The sequence below is a fragment of the Varanus komodoensis genome, unplaced genomic scaffold (genome assembly GCF_004798865.1).
Source record: "Varanus komodoensis strain SLA01 unplaced genomic scaffold, ASM479886v1 scaffold1, whole genome shotgun sequence".
NCBI lineage: Eukaryota > Metazoa > Chordata > Lepidosauria > Squamata > Varanidae > Varanus > Varanus komodoensis.
The window spans coordinates 87347261-87365433 of record NW_025335268.1 but is presented as its reverse complement, the minus strand read 5'-3'; the positions used below and the strand labels follow the sequence as shown (position 1 = coordinate 87365433).

At 40.5% G+C, this 18173-nt stretch overlaps 1 protein-coding gene across 3 annotated transcripts in view; it reads right to left on the bottom strand.

The window, feature by feature from the left end:
• The window catches only part of NPAS2 (neuronal PAS domain protein 2), a 77305-nt gene extending 59476 nt beyond the window's left edge, over positions 1 to 17829 (bottom strand). For 2 of the 3 annotated variants that reach the window (XM_044433853.1, XM_044433860.1), the window contains exon 1: positions 17693 to 17774. The gene's annotated coding sequence lies outside the window, so the exon portion shown is untranslated. Of the gene's footprint in view, positions 1 to 17692 lie in introns of all 3 variants that reach the window. The other variant, XM_044433866.1, reaches the window with a different exon arrangement.
• Between the last annotated feature and the right edge of the window lie 344 nt (positions 17830 to 18173).

Genomic DNA, 18173 nt, shown 5'->3' with positions numbered 1-18173 from the left:
CCATCATGACACTGATAACCTCCTGCATGAATGTTCCCAGGCTCCATGTATAGCTATCCCAATTGGTGGCTATCAAAACATCTTGTGGAAGTGAATTCCATTGTTTCATTATGTGAAGTACTTTCTTTCATTTATCAAGAATGTCCCACCAATCAGCTTCATGGAATGACATTATTGGGTTCTAAGTACTATGAAAGGAGGAGAAAAAAATATTTATCTGTTAAACTTGTTTAAAAGCTGCCAGTTAGCAGAATGCTGTCCATTAGCAAAATGTCTCCATCTTCACTTTCTGTATATGATGCATAATTCTGCACGTCGCTATCAGGTTCTCCTTTACTCGCCTTATTTTAAACTAAACAATCTCAGCTGTTTTAAGCAGGTCTTTTTTTCTGGTGGAACTCACAAGAACTAAGTTTTGGCATCTTTTCTTCTATTAATTATTTGACAGAACTAAGTTCCAGGCCCTTTCCCTGGTTTAAGTAAGATATGCTTACTATTACACTGTCTGGTTTACAGCCTTGCTTTAAGGTCTGGATTTAATTAATTTAGTCATTAAAAGCTTTTCTTCTCACAGAAGAGAGGCTCCTGGTTTCCTGGTCTCCTAAACAGAACCTGAAGCAGAAAACTTTCAAGAACCAAGGTCTTTTGGCTGCTTTGTTTCATCTGATAATATGGTATTTCATCTGGTAATATGAAAAAATGCAAATTATTTTTCATCTTCTCTGCTGAAAAATAATATATGAAGGAGCTGAAAGAGAGGAATCAAATCCCAATGGCAACTATGTACCTTCCTCTGCTGAAGAGAGATGTGAAAGTGCAAACTGGCCCATCTACTGGATATCTGAACAAATAAACAATTTGGTATAGAGGTATAATTGGTTATCTGCAAAAAAGAGAGAGAATGCAACTTGGTTGCAGTCAGTGTCAAAATGCTGAAACACTTGGGAGTAGAGAAGAAAATGGGATGAAAATATTTGACAAATGAGAAAATTATGAAATCTCTGCACTACACTGAAAGAGCAGTTTCGAAGTTTAAAGAAAAAATGATTTAACCATGAAGGAAAAAAGGCACTGGTTATAACCTTTCCTCATATGGGACTTGCCTTAATTCCTTATGCATTTTAGTTGCCCATTTTCCAGATCTACAATATGCTTTTTTAATATTTGCATAATGCAGTCAGATTCTATGCTATGCTAAGAAATAATTAAATTAATGTTAAGAGTCTAAGTTGGGGCAGAATCCTGACTGCAAATCATGGGTGGGGGGTGGAGTTTAGCCCCAACTTTTGATTGATAGAGTAGCAAGATTTTGTAGGCCAGTTTCATTTTAAACAAACTTATAAAATGCAAAGCCAGATGGATTAAATTTCTAGAAGACATGGAGAAGGTCATAATTTTAATCTAATAATCTAATATTTTTGTAATCATGCAATGACATGTTTACTATTCAGTGAACCATACTTTCTGGGCATCTTGGATAACGATTATTATTCAAATAACCCTCTTATTCTGCTATTAAGTAATTCCACCCATTATGACAGTGTATCAGCAGGAAACAGAATTGTAGCATTCAGGAAAGGCAAATATGTAACACAGAATAACATACCATTGCATGAGTCACATTGTCACTATTTCAAATACCACAAAGATTCCAAAAATGTTCTATCGATCTCCGGCATAGTCCAGATTGGAAAAATTGGTTATGCGAGGCCAACATAAAACTGTTCAGATATACTCAAATCATTACATATTCTATTTCAGAAATGATGCATCAAGAGCAATCCTATTAAAGAACCAGTATCCCCATATTCTCCCTACAATGATGAGCACCACCTCATTCAAATTAGCTAATAATGAATATGTGGGTGAGCTCAGTAGCATGACCACTTCTATTAAATGCAATAGTGTGCAGTGATAATATCTATAACTTTATAGAATAGCTGTACTTATAAATGCTAAACCAACTTTAATGATTTAAATCAAATCATTTTATGCCATGCGCACTCTACACCACCTTAGTCACAACTGTTCAGCTATTGCATATAGTATGAAATAGTGCACCTGCATTACTTTTCTGGTTGCCAAACTATTATTTTCTCCTGTATTATTTGAGAATTGCAATCAGATATTGACTCAAACTGGCCAGAAGCCTAAAATACTTCTGTCTGATTCACATATCCTTTGGAGCTAAAAGGTTTTAACTGAATAAAAATAATGAATAAAAATAATTAACACTAACAGATTTCTTCTAGAATAAGAATTTGTGGACACTGTCCACTTTAGCAGAATATTTATCTTATGAAGTCATTCTATGTGGCCAGAGGAATTTTGTATCTGCCGGCTCAAGTCAGAGATTGGGTTCAGATGTCAGGCCTGGAATCAAAACTTTGATCCAACACACCTAGCGAGAGGCGGAGGCCTGGAATTGGAATGGCCACAATATCTGGCATTCTGAAACTGGTCCAGTGTTCCTTCCTTCACCTCCATGCTATTGCAGATAGATGGGTTAAAATGCCCATCTAGCAAAAATGTAGTGGGAAAGGATGGTGGCCAAGATCACCGTTTGAGCCTCCTGCTCTAGAATTGACCCTGCAACCCTTTGAGTTTGAGAGTTCATTGGGTTCCCGACAGGATTATGCTCTTAGTCTTTAAAATGCCACAAGACTTAAGTATTTTTATTTTAGATTAACTATATTAAAAACAACTTTATGGCAATTTTTGTGTTAAATCATCAAGGGTTAGAACCTTAATAGCCAAGCATTTTTTGGAAAAAGCTGGTCCACCTAGTAATTGTTAGCCTTGTTTTTCCAGGTTTAGGGGTATGTAGGAAAAACAAGAAGGCTATGGATGCTGAGAGGATGCTATAGATATATGAAGTGGGATGTGATAGAAGATATGAAGTAGGTGGACGGAAAGACTGCCACCTCCTAGTTCCTTACCCAATGAGGGACAAGGACCGTGGTGGATGCGTTGAGGGGAAAACGGAGCTGTTTAGTGTGTTTGTACTTTGGAGAGATTCTGATATTTATTTTTATTTATTAAAACATTTCTATGCTGCCCCATTCGTCGAAGCCTCGGGGCGGCTCTCCCCGTCTATTGCAATAAATGAAGGAAATGACCCACTCTGTTGGAAGTCTTGGTTATTTAACTTGAGGGGAAGTATTTTCACAGTTTTTTGAATAACAATTGGATTGTAGCATGAGTAAGTTTAATTCTTATAGTCCAAATATAATACAAGAAACATGCAAAGAGTATTCTTATGTTTGTTCAGTTATAAGCAAATTGGTTCCCATTTTCCATCGCTCTAGCCAGTAAATTTAATTTAATTTAATTTAATTTAAACATTTCTATGCAGTCCTATGCAAGGAGACTCAGGACGACTTACAAAGCAGTGGAAAACAATAGCAAGTTGGTCAGAAACTGCATATTATAAATATAAAATAATAATATTCCTCTAGATTGGCAGTATCTGTTTATAACTAAAGATAAGGCTCTCAAAAGACAGGCACTCAAATGCTTCTTCCTGTCTTTAATGGCAGCAGCCACTTTTTTGGTCCTCTTCAGAAAAGTCTGATTTCCAGGCACATGTCGTGCGTAGCACACACAATCTGCATCGTACGTGCAGATACATCATGCTACAGCTAGAGGCACAGTTCACCCGTGGATTCTTTAGCATGGACACATGTTATCCATTTTCAATTTAAAATATCTTAAGTGTATTTATAAAACGAGAAAACCCTGAATTAAATGCTAGGTAACAGAGATACTTGCCAAAAAAGCTATTTCTATTAATGTGAACAGCAAAAATCAGCATCAATGACAGATGTAGTTTTCCTATTATCAACTTCTGCTCCTCTGAGAAGCAGTTGATTTAATTAAACAGGCATCATCTGGTGAGATAACAATAGATCATAATTAACTTTTCTTAAAAATCGCATTGGGAATTCCTGTGGTGCAAGGTCTGAAGTGTGTATACGTCTGCATATATGTGTGCGTTATAATTAATGTTCATGTTTCTCTCCTTTGGAAGACTTTCATCTAACCATTACAATAAGGACTAATTTACTGTCAAGTTATTCTCCCTGTGCCTATAGAGAAAAATACTTGGAAAATGTTTACAGTGGAATACGTAAAACACTTGGCAGATTGTGTTTACAGGAAAGCACCATGGAACAGGCAGTAATGATATGGTCTTCAGTTCTAGAAGCCTTCCTGCAAACTCCAGATGGACTTTGCATTTGGACCGAACATTTTTTCCTTTTGTCTTCCTCTGCAGCAGAAAAATACTACAGTAAGTTAGAATTAACATATTTTCAGTCAGTACCAATATTAAATGCACTGGATAATCATTGTGCAGCTCACACAGGCTTCTCAGTGTGCCAAGTATTATAACCACGAACTAAACCACAACCTAAGAGAAACTGAACTTTGAGTAAGCATTTGGCTTAACAGACGCCTTCCTTTAAAATGCAATGAAAATACATGCTACAGAGTTTTGATGATCCACTTCATATGTGAAGGTCAGTGGGATTGTGTCAGTGCACCGACCAGTGATGTTCTATACCAGCCGCATATTCAGTGACCATAAAAGGGGCCCTACACATGTACCAATATGCATGCATACAGTGCCTCAAAAAGAGGGCTTCCTGACAGACACAGGCGTTCCCCTTGCCTGGAGGTGCTCAATTAATACACAGTCCCAAATGGAGTTGCACCATATCAAGTCACTTTAGCCACAATAGGTTATTCAAGGTTGAACAACCCTGTCATAAAAGACAGAGCAGATTTAGTTCTGCTTAACTATGCATATTATTACACCATGCATCTATTTATTATGCATCTTGGATATGCTTATAACTCTTCCTGAGGAACTCTTTTTTCCAAAATCTTAATGAATGAAAAATCTTCATTATAACTCTTCTCAAGACTGATGTTGTGATTTCATTCAAGAAGGAATTATTAAAATCAGAAGTATTATACTTCCTAAAGTTCAAAACTTTCAAGTGAGATATTTATACTCTTCTATGGAAATATACTCATATTTGAGGGAAATTATTAATAACTTCTAACTATATAAAAGGCCTGATTGGAGAAAATAATCTACTTTTTAAAAATGAAATTGTTCTTCAAATAATTATGTACATAAGTGGGAATGTGATCTAGAAGTTATTATTACCATGACAGACTGAAACTGAATATGCAAGACTAGAAGTAATCAAGCTAGTCTTAGAAACAAAAAGGATACACTCCAATTCCAAATGCATTTGTCATCATATAGATTAAAATGCATAGCAATGTGAGATACATAATTTAATATCAGGAACTGTCTGATATGCCCATTATGGAGATTTTCTTTGTGCATTTTCCACTTCCAGTGGAAGTCCAATTTTTGAAGGAAATTGCCCATCAGAGATATTTAGGGGCATTTACCTGCCAATTTGAATTCACTGGCTTCTTTCATGGTTGCCACAGAGTATTAACAATTCCTGATTGGAGGCCAGTAGCTTTTTTTCATGAGGAGTGGCTGCATGGCTGCTTTTGCAAGATTGGCTGAGTTATGTGTATTGCCTTCCCTTCTTGGGATGAATACATATGGGATAGGGAGACCACTAGCATGTTTCCCCCAGTGTTTCTTACATAACTGACATATAGGATTGCTCAGTAAAATATTCTGGAAGATACAGAATTAAAATTGTCCCTTAACAGCAGACAGCAAAAGTATTTACGTAAAACAGGAAGAGAGATTCCATTCTATCAGTTGTTCCGTGTTTTAAGAGAATATAACATAAAAACATAGAAACACAGAAGCATAGAATCAGAGAAACATAGAAAAAGAACAAGTCAGAATGGTCCACCTGGGCCATATATTCTGACTCCCAGCTTTAGCTGGCTTCGCTCATGACATGTCTACCATGTGCATGTCCAGCCTATCCTTAAACACCCTCAATGATGGGGCTTCAACCACCTCCTGTGGAAGCCCATTCCTTGCCCTAGGGGTCCTAACCGTCAGAAAGTACTTCCTGGCATCTATCTTGAATCTTGGTTCCCTGAGCTTTGCTCCACTGGAACGTGTCCTGGCTTCCACCACGGGGGAAAAAAGGTCATGACTACCTCTGCATGACACCCCTTCACATACATGTATGTCGCTAACAGGTCCTCTCTGAGTCTCCTCTTTTCAAGGCTGAAAATACCCAGCTCCCTCAGTCTCTCCTCATATGACTTACCCTACAAACCAGCCACCATCCTTGTGGCCCTTCACTACACCGATTCCAACCTTGCTACATCCCTCTTGTAATGAGGAGCCCAGAATTGAACACACTACTCCAACCATGAGCACACAAGAGTCATACAGTGACAGTAATACCTCTCTCAATCTAGATGCCATGCTTCTGGCTATGTAACCAAAGGTGGCATTCACCCCTTGACTGTCACATCACACTGCTGACTCATGTGTAACCTGCAGTCAACCAGCACACCAAGATCCTTTTCACAAGTGCTGTTCTCCAACCATTTGTCCCGTAACCTGTACTTATGACACCCTTTCCTATGCCCCAAGTGCAAGGCCTTACACTTATCTGCACTGAACGCCATCCTGTTGTCCCTGGCCCATTTCCATAGTCTGTCCAGATCCCTTTGGATCTGGAGTACCTGCTCCTCAGTTGTAGCCACTGCCCCCATTTTAGTATTGTCTGTGAATCTAATCAGCAGACTTGTCACTCCCTCTTCCAGGTCATTGATGAAAAGATTGAACAGGATGGGTCCCAGGACAGAGCTCTGGGTGACCCCACTCATCACCAACCACCATCCCGATGAATCTCCACTAATAGTTACCCTCTGCTTTCAATTCATCAACCATACCCTAATCCATCGGACAGTGCATAGGTCTATCCCAAAACTCCTCAATTTCTCAACCAAGATATCATGTGGCACTTTGTCAAAGGCCTTGCTGAAATCCAGGTAAACCACATTCACCACATCCCCTCCATCTAGCCACCTTGAAACCTTGTCATAGAATTCCACAATGTTCATCTGGCAGGACCTGTTTTTGCAGAAGCTGTGTTATGTGGCCACCAATCTCCCTTCCTTATCTAGGGTTACTAGATCTCTCACTATTATGAGCCCTTCCATCATCTTCCCTAGAATGGATGTAAGGTTAACTGGCCTGTAATTCCTCATGTCCCTTCTACCACCCTTTTTGAAGATTGGGAGCACTGATGCCACCCTCCAGTCTTCACCTGTTCTCCACGAAGCCTCAACAATGGAGCCCAGTGGATGTGTGAGTACCCCCACCTAAGTACCCTCAGGTATAACCCATCAGGGCCTGGTATCTTTGTAATGTCCAGTGCCCTGAGGTGCTCCTTGACTTCTAGTGGGGTGACACTATTCTGTGTCCCCAAATCCCCAGCCTCATCCAATCCCCCATGTGGATCTCCCAGTCCTGCTTTGGAGAGAACACAGAGGAAAAATAGCCATTTAGCATCTGTGATAATCATTTAGCATCCGTAAAGCATTCTGTTAAGAAAAAAACTGCTGAAAGATGAATCTTCTTAGAGTGATTAGAGAGGAAAATGTCCTAGAATCTCCAACATGCCATGAGCAAACCATGCTAGTTGAGGAATGTTGGGAATTATCTAAACATGCATAGGATTATATCCTTAATTAGCTACAAGAAGTTCAAAGTTATTCCACCTCATCTCTTTTTTCTGAATTACAAAGCATTTCATAAAGGAATGCAAAAGAGATATTGCGTTAAAAAGAACATTTTTAATGTTCATTTCAAAACATTGCTACCCTAAAGCATCCTTAACTTACCTGAGCCGGGTATTGTTTATATGACACCAAGCGTCTACTAAGACTGTGCACTGGTGCAAACCCAAAGACTACAGAAGCACACGTGCCTGTTTTATGCTCAGCTGATTCATGCAGACCATAATGTAATACCACTGGCCATCCAGATGTTGTTGAAATACCTTGACTGCAGCCCATGATGCCTGGGGCCAATAGAAACTGGAGTCCAACATATGGCAAAACGCAGCTTACCCATTTCTGCCCTAGTTGTTGGTGGGAATGTTTTCTCAAATGGTAGAAAATCCTATTCTTCTAGTTTTATGAGCTAAACAAGCAATTGCTATGGTCCCTGTTCAGTACAGTGTGGGCAGCAATTCTATGTTTAAATTCATGTTTAAAACCCGTGCTATAGAGTATTCTTTGAAATGACCCTTTTTCACCTACTGTATATAGACTTCAGCTCCTTTTCCTAACCAGAGCAAAAAGGTAGGCAAAAAACTTTACACATGACTTAGCATCACATGTAGCTTGACCTTGATTTACCTAAATGTTTCCCATCATACCTTACTCTGGCTTATCTTATCACTGTTTAACTATATAATTTTGCATGTTTTAAATGACTCAAAATTGAATGTTCTCTGTGCATTTCTAAAAGGGCCAACCAAAATATTTGTCTATTCTGCGTGACATTAAGAGCAGTCCCTTATTATATATATCTAAATCACGATAATGCAAGGAGATTTCCATCTCCCTACCCTGCTTCTGATTTTTGACCAATACATTGCCATGACAACAATCAACTTACTGAAGGGGTATCTAGTGCACTTCAAAGAAGGTTAACTAGCCTCATTGTAAGTCCATAGGAGAGCTTCTAGTTTCTGTACTCTGAATAAAAGACAATTTTGCTTAATTTGACTTAATTTATTCAACTAATTTGTAAGCACATCCAAATATTCCCTGTTGTTTAGTAAGAAATGTCAAGAACTTAATCTGTGTGAGGAAATGACGCACACAAATAAAACTTCTCAGCCAAAGCAATAAAGGTATGCAGATGGTGCTCTTCCAGAACCTAGGTGAGCAGCTACAGGAGGTCTAGGGACCATTTTGGCCCCCAGATGCCTTCCAGCGGGCCACACTATGGCAGAAAATAAAACTAACATTTTTTAAAATAAATTTCCAGCAAAATGTGCCACAGCGTTAAAACAGACAAATGCAGCTTGTTTGTTGGTCAGATCAGGGCATTTTAAACTAAATTTTAAACTAGACTAAACAAACTGATTCCTAATATCTTCTTAGGCCATTCTGTAGGCCATATAACCTTTAGGACCTGAAACAAACAAATGAAATTACACCATCTCTTCTCTCTCGTCCTATGACTAATAAATCTGTTCAAATAAGGAGAAGGAAAAGAATAAGAAATATCATTATCAACAAAGAGGCAGAGTCTGGAAACCAGAATATATATTATCTGACACTCCCAAAACCTGAATCCTGTGAAGCCAGTGTTTCATGACAAGGCCTGTTGGGTAGGAGTGTGGTTGCAGATAAATAAGGCATTGCTTTAAAAAACACATTAATCATTAAAAACAAACAAACCAGACGAAGAGACTGCTAGACACTGTTGGGGGGTGAGGGGCGGTAGATTTTTCAGATTCCCAGATCCAAGGCTGGATATACCACTCTGATCTCATGGCCAGCACTGGAAGAATGACACTACCTGCTCTCCAAAGTCAGGAAAAAACTTTCAGGGATGGATGAATGGATGGATGGGAGTGTTTCACAGGGACAGGAGGTGAGTGGAAAGATCAGGATTCAACCTCCCTTCCCTGCTCCTTGGAAACACTCTTGCTAAATGCAAGCAGAAGGAACGGGGAGGTGAGGATCGTCTCTTCCTCTGCTCTACATCGGGCAAGCATGAGCCTCCAAGTTCAGAAGCTTGTGCTCATTTCCAGAGGATTATGCTGCAAGAGTATTCAAATAGTTTCCACACTTTTCTATTTTATGAATATATTTTATATATATTTTTGCTGATGGCATTTAAAAGTTGGTACAATGCTGGGAAAAATGCATCACAAAGGAAGGTGACTATGTAGACAAGTGATGCAATTGTTTTTGAAATTCTTAATAAAAAGAGTTTTAAAAATACAGAAACTTTTTAAAGACCCCTTGTATATTGATTAATCACAATGTACAAAAAAGCAGTTTAAGAATCATTATTCTATATCATATAATACAAAAATCTGAAGAATAACCTATTTTTTCTGTAAGCTCTTGCCTCCTCAATAAAAAATATAAATATTACACAGAACACGTGCCCAAGGCCAACTTATTTCTCACCTATTATACTCATAATGAGCCATCCCACAGAACAAATTTCTAGCAAGAGGTTTAAATTGTTTCTTTCTTTATGCTACAAAACAACTATCTTGATTTACTAAGGCCTACATGCCTCATCTTATAACAAAAAGCAAAAAGATTATTTCAGAGCTTGAATCGATTTTAAGCATGACAGCCCAAACTGTTCATGCTATATTTTTGTCTTCTTGACTATCAGACAACCAAAGCAAGAAAAGAAAAAAGATGGTTTCCCTAAACAGCATAAATAACTTACAAAAAATAAAAATCCACAGCTGCTGGCAGGACAAATCATTTGCATCTTGGGTATTTTAGAAGAGAGCTGTTAAACAGGATATTTGCTTGGTCAAACCAGAACTCCTATTAAAACCCAAAAGGACAATATATGTGCACAGTTCAAAGGAACTTTACATAACATGTATGATTTTAAATAAGGAACCTGATTTAACAGAATGTAGAAAAGTTATGCCTCTTATCTGATAGTAATACTTCTTACAGTGCAATCCTGTTCAACTGTGCTCAGAAGCAAGTTTCATTGAATTCACTGGATCTTGTTCCTAGGTAAATGGTTACAGAATTGCAGACTCCCATCAGCCTGTGGACCTTCAACCAGCCAAACTGGGCCAGGCTCCATAGGCCAAGAGAAACCTTTATATTGCAGTAGTAGCCCATAGAGGCACAGTTCTTTCAGCTTACCCCACAACCTTAGGGTAATCACCTGCCTTTCAATGCAATAGGAAAGCACCCAGCCCTGTCACATGTTCCTTCAAACTCCACACAACTCAAAAAAGGTAATGCTTAACAGAAATATCCTGTAATCAGTCATAAAGTTCTGTAATGTGCCTAATTGTGCTTGCTTAAAACTTCCCCTCCGTACACCTATGGTTTCCCTTAGTATTTCAGGTTCAAGTCTATATGAGAAGAACAACATTCTTGGGACCATTAAAGATTCCAAAGTATTTATGCCTTCCAAAGTACTATTGTTTCATCTTGAGCATTTAAGGTTTTAATCTTCTGTAAATCAGCCAAAAAGCTTTGGCTATTCAGCAGTACAGAAATGCTGTACATCATCATCTCTCAGCTTACCCTCTGGACAGAACAGGGTTCCTCACCCTTTTTGGACCTGAGGGCAGAGCTGGGAATTTAAGAAACTGCTCTGGACACCACTACAAAATGCCTAACCAGTGGAACATCTATGGTGCTTAGGCGGTGTCTTAGTCAGTACAAGTTTGTTTTTTGTCCATTGGACACTGCAAAATCTTTTTAATAATGCACTGAAGAATCTTGCTAATTGCTGGCAGTGCACTACAGCTAATGCTTCTTTTAAAATAAGTTTTGACAAAGACCAGTAGTTCCTTCTTTTTAGGAAGAGATTATTACATAGATCCCTCTAAAATGGTCATTAATATTCACTGATGTATACACTCTTTAAAATGATTTACCTCCTTCGTGGAAGTTTACAAATGGAAGGGGAAATGAATTCTCTGTGTCCTTTTGACAGCTAAAAGATTGGTATTACAAAACTAGAAAGATAAACATTTGCCGCTTATAATTAAATGACAGAGGACTTTACAATGCTTTTGATATATGAAGAGGTAGCATGTAGACATCACCTTCAAATGGCTGCTTATTTGGATATTTGGTCTGTTTCTGTGGAAGCCTATGTATAATTGCTAAAAGTTGTATGCATGTTACACAAATCCATGTAAGTATATTGAAAAACTAAATCCAAAGAAACTGTAAAAATGTTTTCAGGTGCCTGCAGATACCTGTGCTAGTGAACTCATCCCGTGTTTATCAATGCCTGTTTGCCATCTGTAAGCAAGCATAATTTATGACCTTGCACAGCATCTTTGCTGATCATGGGGCACATCCATCAAGCCACCACCCTTAGCTACCAATATCCTGACTTTGTGGAGCTTGAGCAACATGAGAGAAACTTAACCTTGGCCTTACATCTGCACAGGTGTTTTGTAATTCAATTTCCCTGGTTTTTAGAAATTGTTAGAGTGTTCTGAAAACAAATAAACTAAAGCCAAAACACAAGCAAGTAATTTACTTGGTAGACAGATACAAATGAAAGCTTATGTCCCTGTATGTTCAGAAAGGATTGCTTCTGAGTAAGCCAGAAGAGGATTTCGGCATAGCCTATTTGTCTACTTCTCTTTCTTCATCAATAATATGTCTTTCAGGCTGAATGATTTCCCCCAACTTCAACATCAACTAACTTTTATTTCAGTTGCCACCTCTTCCTCCCTGTTGAGAATGCTGAAAGGAAAACTGCATTGGGAACGATTGACTTATGCGTAGCATCAGGATTCTAAGATCACATGGAGGGTATCCACAAAGAGAAGAAGCTCTTACTTGCAGACAATTAGCTTTCATGTATGGCAACAAGAACAGTAAGAGAGGGGAGGGAAGCTTGTGCACTCATTCTCACTATGCGTTCTTGCATGTAGGGCTTACATACAAGCTCAATAACTGAACAGGACCTGATTCTCACAACCATCTTATTGAGTACTGCAGGAGTACAAATGCATATTCAATGCAATTAATGTATATATATTCCTAGTATGAGACATGGTTCTTGCATGTTCTTCTACCACCCAGAAAAGAACAGGAGTGTGATTTCGTATTGTCTTTTTGTATTCAGAAAGTCAGCCATCTCCAGGCTTCTTTTACCTACCATCTGAGAAGAAAAATCAGGGATCAGAGCCTTTAATGCTGCATTTCTGCTGTCAAGAAAGATAGTATGAGGCCCTGATCCTTCTGTTTCCCACACCCAAGTAGTCCATTCCTGCACTTCCCAAAGATCAAACCACATGCTACTATAAATATATAGCTGTAGGGGGACACCTCCTTTTTTTCAGTTAATAAATATATGGAACTTAACAAAATGAAAGATAATGCCTTAACCCTTTTCCTTACACCTACACTTACATTACAACCAGATGCCTTTTTAAGCTATGGATATTACAGGTGTGGGCGATAATTCAGATTGGCACCATGGTGGGGAGGAGTTAAAGTCCCCCATCCACCCTCCCCATCAAACAATAGCAGATTGTGCAGTACCGAGGAGCCTGTCTGTGTGAGGCATGTTCCATAACTAAGAGAATAAACATTGTACACAGAATACAACAGATGATCTCTGCAGTCATTTCAAAATGCTGGAATAATAGCAGCATTCTAGCTTCTGAATTACACTAAGTATACATAATGCAAGTTTGTCATAAAGCCTGCCGTAGGATTTAATCTAGCTGAAAAAAAAAACCTTAACTTTTGAATTGCTACTCAGAATTTTACCAATCCAATGAAAGGCATAACTCACAACAACCCCAAACAAATTGCATCAGTAGTTTCCACAAACAAAGTATTAAAAACTATAATACATAAAGTATTAAAAACTATAATAATTGTTGTAAGCCGCCCCGAGGCTTCGGCGAATGGGGCAGCATAAAAATGTTTTAATAATAATAATAATAATAATAATAATAATAATAATAATAATAATAATATCCTGTGCCACTGATTGGCGCAGAAAGGCTAAATGTGTCACTTGTTAGCACTTTTTAACATACTGCACCAGTGGCATTTTTATTAAATTTTTGAAATTGTGCCCAATTGTAGACTTCCTCAGGTGGAAAGTTGATGCCAAGGTTCAGGTTATTGGATCAACAAGTGTCATTTTTAGTTTTTTGCAAATCAGCTTAACTAAAGAGACACTCCCATATGTTTTTAATACCATCAGTTATTAAATAGCACAGTATTTCTCATCTCGCAGATGCCTCTCCTCTCCTCTTCTTATAGTTGCCATGACATGCCTCACTTCATGAATTCAGTATTTGACCTCCAGCATGACTATGTTTGCATGACATGGCAACCCATTGTGGGTAACTGATCATAGTGGCTTACTATGTTAGGGGAATCCAGACCAGCTTCCCACAGGGTGGCTTATATTGGAGCAACAAGCCACCCTGACAACACATGACTAGTTCTGGAGGTTGTTTGACTTACAATGTGTTATTACGTTATGCAAACCCAGCAGACATTCCACAAGAACAGCAAAACTCCCTGCCCCTCTTAGCTAACTTGCCCATCCCCAAGTAGCACTTTAGACCTACCATCATGGGCCCACCACCTTTTTCCAATCTTAGACAACTGTGCAATTTTGTTCATGTACTACTTACATCTGCTTGACATGCATAGTCCTGCCCTGTCAATGGCTATTAAGTTCCAGATTTCAAAAGGAAATGGATAACAGAATGCCAAGTGTAAACTGCATATACTGTATTTTTTCGCTCTATAAGACACACCTGACCATAAGACGCACCTAGTTTTTAGAGGAGGGATCCATGGAAAGCTTCCTGATAATCACAGGCACATTCCCCATCACTTCCCCATGGGCTTCATTAAAAGATGGGTTGCCATTTGAAAACACACACCGACCTGTGATTAACAGCTCTCACCTGCGCCGGAGGAGGGGGGTGGAGCAGGGCACGCTGAGTGTGTGCCAGCCAGGTGGTGCCACGTGGTGCAGCCAGGTCGGCAGTGTGCTAGCGGTGGTCTTCCGGGCGGCGCGGTGGCGGCGGCAGGTCTTCCCGGGCGGTGGGGGTGAACAGTCCGTCTCTCCGTGCAGCCAGCGGGTTAAAGTCCGCAGCTCCTCCTCCTCTGCACCGCTCCCCCTGAGCCGCACAGCTCTCACCTGTGCCGGAGGTGGGGGGCTGGAGCAGAGCACGCCAAGCGTGTGCCAGCCAGGTGGTGCCACGTGGTGCAGGCGGGCCAGCAGCGTCCCGGGCGTCGGGCACACACACATTCGCTCTATAAGACGCACAGACATTTCCCCTTACTTTTGAGGGGGGAAAAGTGCGTCTTATAGAGCGAAAAATACGGTATGCTAATTTGTACACAGTTGCCAGCTATCAACTGAAAACGAAAGCTGCGAAATGGGTTGGTTACAATATCACACTTTTAACAGAGTATTACTCTGGCTTTTAAGTGTTGAACTGACAAGTCTTATTATGCTCTACCATTGCAACACTTCATCAAGTTTCCAGCTACAACGGAAAAGGAAGATATTAACCTGCCCACTGCATTTTTGAAACACTTATCGCTATAGTTATTGTAGGTCCCTGACAGTTCTAAAAACAACCCCAAAGAGGAAACTGAAGGGGACTGGGTATTAGTATTACTAATGCTGGTGCCCCTTTTGTCCAATTCAATTATGCCACCTTTAAGGGGTTTTGTGTTTTTTAACACATTTGGACTGAGAAATATATTTAATGCTGGGATGAAAATGATGGAAGAATGTTCGCCAATGTAAGGGCGGGGAGGTGAATGGAAGGAAATCTGTATACCTGTATAGTAATAGAGCAGTTATTGCAGGTACACAAATGTTTTCCCCATTTGCTTGCCAGCCCCTATATTTGCAAGTATAACATAAAGGTATATATTTTTTTAATGCTCAGGGTACCACTGTAACAAAAGCACTAAGTTCCATAAAAGGAATTCAAAAAGATGGAGCTGAGTTGATATCTCCTTTTTCTGAAGCAACTGGAGACAGGAAAGTATTGAAAAGGTAGAGGACATTGAGAATTGTCAGTAAAATATTTAAAAGCCAGAAAATTACACTGCTAAGCAGGTAATATTGTTACCACCCACTTCTTTTACTTTTGAGAGCTGATAATTGTCTTGACAATTTCCATGTATGGTTTCTACTTTGTTTTGCTGCTTCCTTTGATAACTGACAAGATGAAACATATCAGACTGCTTTAAGTGGGCACCTGCACACCTGCAAATGACCAGCAACAAGATTGATTTATCTGCCAAACAAACCCTGGATAGGGTAACAGACCATGGTTTAAATAAACCATGGGTTAGTGTTACATGAGGACTTAGTAATTATCTCCTGTCTCTACCCATTATATTAAACAAATAAAGCTATTAAAGTGAATATAGGTGCTTTGCCTGTTTGCTGTTCAAGCATAAGCACTCAGAAGCTAAAGCAACTACTTTAAAACATAAAATACATAAAGGGCGGAACAGCGACAAATTGAATTCTTTATTGACAAAAGTGTGTCTATTGCATACTGTCAAAGCATAGAAATAATGCATATATGCATCCTTGTTTCAGAAATTTTGCCTAGACAATACATCAGTTTAATGGGAATTTCTAAAAAGTTATGCCAGAGTCTGCAATAACCAAAACATAGTTCTACCTATATTATCAGATCCACTTTCACAAGTAAATATAATATGTGAATCCCACTTACATTTCTCCAAAGTCGGTGAAGGGGTTGTTTACACCTGGATATTTTAGCTTTTCCTAGGGGTATGGAGGAATAAGTTTGTACCAGATATATCTGAACAAGTATTTGCATTACTCCTGAACTGGTCGTCATAGAAAGAGCTGTAATAGAGTAACAAAATCACCAGAAAGTCCCTCAGATTCATTGCTGTGATGCAATTGTCTCCTAGTAGTCCTCTAAAGAGAAACCTGGTACAAGCCATACATTTGATCTTTTTTTAAAGGGTTAATCCCTATCCCTTTCTTTAAACAAACAACTGAAAGAATAACAAAGATATTGTTTATTTCATAACAATTCTGCTTAGGTTAGACTGAGATGGAAAGTCTTAAACTTTAGGAACCAGCTATAATCGCTACAGTGTAATGATCTGTCTTTGCTTGAATATGCTTTTGGGAAATTAATGAAACATAACAGCTAAGAGTTGTGAACCAGGAAATCCCTAACAGGCCACCCTGGCACAAGTTCACCAGGTGGCCTTAACCATTCTCTCCTTCTCTCTCTCTCCCCCCTCTCCCTCATGCTTTCCACTTGTCGTACGAGTCTAATACTGCTCTTGCTTACAGTAGTAAGGGCTGCTGAGACAGTAGCTCTTACTGCTGTAAACAGATAGAAATGTCGATGCTTATTGTATTTGGTTGGGGAAAAAACACAATTTGATGTTCTGAAAGCCCACCGCCACATTCACAAAAATTAAGCCTCACAGTCACAGGCTAGTTTTGTAACAATGTTCTAAAGCACCCCTTAGGCTCCTTGTGCTATTTGTGTGCACCTTCAAATGATGCTCCTATGCAATTTTAAGAAGGGTTAAAAGTACAACACACATCCTGGCCAATGCAGGCACCACATCTGGATTACAAACATGGAGCAAGCCAAAAGTGAATCAAGAGCCACTGATGAAAATGGCTGCATTCCCCATTGGCATTCCTCTAGTTTGTTAGTTTTGCACGTACAAAGGACGCAACAATCCCACTTGTAATGCGGTTGTGCAAATACATCCACGTGTATTTCTCACTAACGCCTTGAGGGAAACGGGGAGGGGGGAATTTTCCTGGCTTTCTCAGGAAAATAAAAACCTGGCCGTGGGGAGAGTTCTTATGCCAGGCCACCTCACCTGACAGGCGATGCCACCTGTGAGAAACCCTGACGGCGCCCCCCAACGCTCGCCGCGCGAAGAGGCGGGCCCGGGTGCCCGGCCGCCGCCGCCGATCTGTGTCACTGTGTCAGGCGTCGCCCGGCTGGCTTACCTGAGGTGCCTGTGCCGCGGGAGGTGGACGCGTGTGGCCAGGAGGCGCCAGAGGCCGCCGCCGCCGCTGCTGCTGCTATCCGCGGTGGCCACCTGTGCGCGCGGGCTGCTGCCGCCGCGCTCAAGCCGGAGCGGGCCACTTTCCCCGGGGCGGCCGCCGCTGCCGCAGCCGCTGCCGGGGCAACTCTCGCTCGCGCGCGCCGGGGCGCCGGCGGAACAGGGCTCGGGCGCTTCTTCCCTGCTCGAGTCGCTGGTGGAGTTGCTCCGCCGCCGGCTGTATCTCATGGTGCGAGGGGGCGCCGCATGCCGGGCTCCTGCTCCGCTTCAGTGCCAGCGGGCCGGCGGGAAAAGGGGGTCGGCACAGACACAGAGGCGCCCGGCAGCCTGCCGAGGAGGACGGCGGGGAACGAGCGTCGCGGGGCTGCTGCGGCTGCGACGGAGTTTGCGGGCTTCCCTCGGAGCATGAACTTGCAGGCGCGCCG